The sequence below is a fragment of the Apaloderma vittatum genome, unplaced genomic scaffold, assembly GCF_000703405.1.
Source record: "Apaloderma vittatum isolate BGI_N311 unplaced genomic scaffold, ASM70340v1 scaffold14862, whole genome shotgun sequence".
Classification (NCBI taxonomy): Eukaryota; Metazoa; Chordata; class Aves; order Trogoniformes; family Trogonidae; genus Apaloderma; species Apaloderma vittatum.
In genome coordinates this window covers 17,552-20,840 of record NW_009705350.1, presented here as the reverse complement: position 1 = coordinate 20,840, position 3,289 = coordinate 17,552, and positions in this window count along the sequence as shown.

The window sequence follows — 3,289 nt, the reverse complement described above, 5'->3', positions numbered from 1 at the left end:
CAGCAAAGCACCCCTGCAACGCAAACCGAAGTTCTTCCCTGCCTGGCAGATCTTGTCACAAGCTAAGGCAGTTACTGGAATAAAACCTCCCTAGAGCTGAATCAAGGCTCCGTAGAAGATCTGACAGCACACGACTAGCCAGCAGCACAAACAAAGCTTTCCAGATTTGTCCTGAGTGACAAAAGTCCATCAAGTAAGGAAAGGCCCTCCGCAGGATTTTTCGTTTTAAGAACAGAAAACACATGTGGTCTGGCTTTCTTGCTGTGCTTTTTCAGACAGATAAGTGAAGCTACATTTCTTCTTTGGCACATCCACAAATGCAAACCGGAAAGACTAAGCTGGAAGTGGTTAGTGTGGAGGAGGAAGGGCCAAACAGATAAGGTGGAGCCTCAGACATCAAGAAAAGCCATCTTTTCATCTGCTTCATCTCTGTTCGTGGAAACACTTTCATTTTGAAATCTTATTGTTAGCCTTAAAGTCCTTTTGAAAGGGACAGAAAGCGATTCAGAGCAGATTATTTTTAACTGACTATGTACCTGAAAACAAGAACTATGATTTGAGGCAGTTAAGCCGGACTCTCTTACATTGGAGTTTTGCACTTCTGAGTATAATACCTTGGATGTCTCAATTTGGGCCTGGAAAAATAGAATGATGCAGAACCTGCAACCACTTTAAAAAAGATGCCAATAATGTCATACATCACGTGTACTGAAATGCAGTGACCACTCATTAATTATGCAGGCGTGCCACAAAAGCACGTAAGAATATCTATTTTCACCAAGGAAGGATGTGAAGAGATGTTTACAAATCCTTTTCACTGCAAAAACTGTAAATAACAAGCAAGCAGCGACAGAAGCCACTGCTGCTGCAATATTGCTGTCATTTGTCGTGTGTGCATCAGCCGGTGCTGTGAGGGGAAATGACTGTCGGAAGAGAGAGAAATATGTTGCCAAGCAACATGAGACCCCAGCCAGGGGACCCCCTCCCCTGCTCAGGGACAGACAAAGCTTCCTGGGCCTCCCAGCTTTAAGGTATGACCACTCCGAAAGCTAATCCAGGTCAGTCAGGGGAGAGTGGGCATGGGTGGAGAGAGCGAGCAGGAGAGGGGATAAGAGCAGAGCCTCTCACTGGGGAGGAGAGGCTGCAGAGACTGAGAGGAGCAATGACAATCCCTCCGGGGAACGATGCAGAAAGGAGCCAAGGGGCTAGACAGAAGCCAAGCCAGGATGGGGCAGCTGACCTGGGAGCGTGGCTGATCCGACAGCACTTGGATCAAATTCTCTTGCCGCGTGGAAAGTCTGGACCTCGCTGGGGCTGTTCTGGCTGGAGGGAAAGATGGAGGGGCATGGTAGAAGGAAGACACTGTCCAATATGTTGGGGTTTTTTCCTTCTCAAAGCATGCCTGTGTAAATATGGCACTCACAATACCAGCTGCTCATGTTATTTTTCTCAAGGGAGCTGGCGTTTAGGGCCCTGCATGCCCTGCGACCTGCTGGATGGGAGGAGGGTGCAAAGTCTGGAATTCAAAGCTCAAAGACAACAGCCAGCTCCTGTTCATGTCTCTGCCGTTAACCTCCCCTGTTAGCATGGCCAAGTCATGCAAGACTTTCAAGCGAGCCTCAGGGAACTGGTCATCCCACTTGATAGAAATCTGGGAGCAGTTGAATATGTAACAATTACAGCAGGCACCTTGGAAAACAGTCAGTTTTTCAGTTATGACAATGAGTGGGGCTGCTATATTCCCCCCAGTAGCTGGGGTCAAGCAAACATCGCTCTGACACCGAGAGTCAGCATTTACCAGCGGCTTCTCCATAAAGTCGAAGATGCAGGCAATAAATACTGGCACATGGTTGTGAGTGTCTATAAGGCGAGTTGAAGAGCTGGCCAGGCTGGCGGGCCTGGCTCACCAGCTCCCTGAGCAATCTGCCTTATCGCCTGAAGGCATGGGATGAGGCTGAGCACGAGCACAATTTACCTCCTACTTCCTAAGCATAGCTGATTTCCACTAAGATGAAATTAAACTTCCTTCTGTATGGATGAAAAGAATCCCTCGAGCTGAAGGGGTTTGCTAATTAAAATAGCTCTTTGGCCAAGGTTAGCAAGTTAAAAAGTAGCAAGTGCTGCATTGTCACAAATCTGCCAGGTGTTGTGAAGGGAGACGAGAGATGTGCAACCGGCATGTCTTCAAATCTCTTGCTGAATCTCCAATAATCCCCTGTATTCCAGATATCAGAGCAGTCACGCTGGCCTGGGGGATCTCCTTCCAGTTGGTCAATAGCTACAGGAAAAATCTTTAAACCTCCTTTTGATCCAGACATAAGTCGTGCAGGATCTGCATCGCACAGACCAGCCCTCACTTCTCCCAAGACTACCCGCTGCAAACCGGAGATACGGTGCGGGCAGCCAGCGGGACCGCGCGGTGCCGGCAGTGTTCGAACGTCGGGAAGCACCGCTGCCTCCCAGCTCCCATCGCTTATTAATGAGTTGTTACCCATTGCTGAAACGCAGCCAATTTGCATTAGACAGGCACTCAGGAAGGATGATAACATCGGTCCACAGCAGCTTTACCCTGCGAGTGAGGTGCAGAGCGCAAGCTGCACTGATTTCCGTATGGTAAAGAATCCGCGGGAGTTGCTTCCAATTTTCGGGCATAACCACAAAGGAGATGCGACTTTGCCCAACTATCTCCCTCAGACATTATATGACTGCAAGGCCCGCCACAGCCTGTCTCCAGCCTGGTAGCTTTGGCAGCATACATTAAATCTCTCCAGGAAAGTAAAAAATGAGAAATAGCTTTGTGTACAGCACTTCCTCCTTTTCTTCTGAATGGGAGAGGCAGGCTTTGGGGAATTCCCTTCTTGTGTTAGCCTGTACCTCTCCTCTGGAGATTTACTCCTTGGTCCAGAAATATTCAGGTTAGGGGGAGGAGGCCTGAGACATGGGAGGTGAGGGGTATTTGGCCTTGACATGATTGTATGCTCCAGGTAATTCCCTGATTACCATATACACACAGCTATTTTACATGGCGGTGCAGATGTGCTTGTGTGTGCATCATTTTCCTGAGCGGGTCCTGATCATCTCTCCCAAGCCATTGCGCTTCCGAGATCCTCAGACCTAAGAAGTGGTATAGATATTTTAAGAAAATAATCACATTTTTAAAACAGAAAAGCACCATTTTAACAAAAAACAAGCCCACAGTGTAATTACCCAGAGGTACTTCTAATAATCTAGACTCTTCTTTTTGATGATACTTTAAAAGCCTGCTGTGATTACAATGAGATAGTAAGCA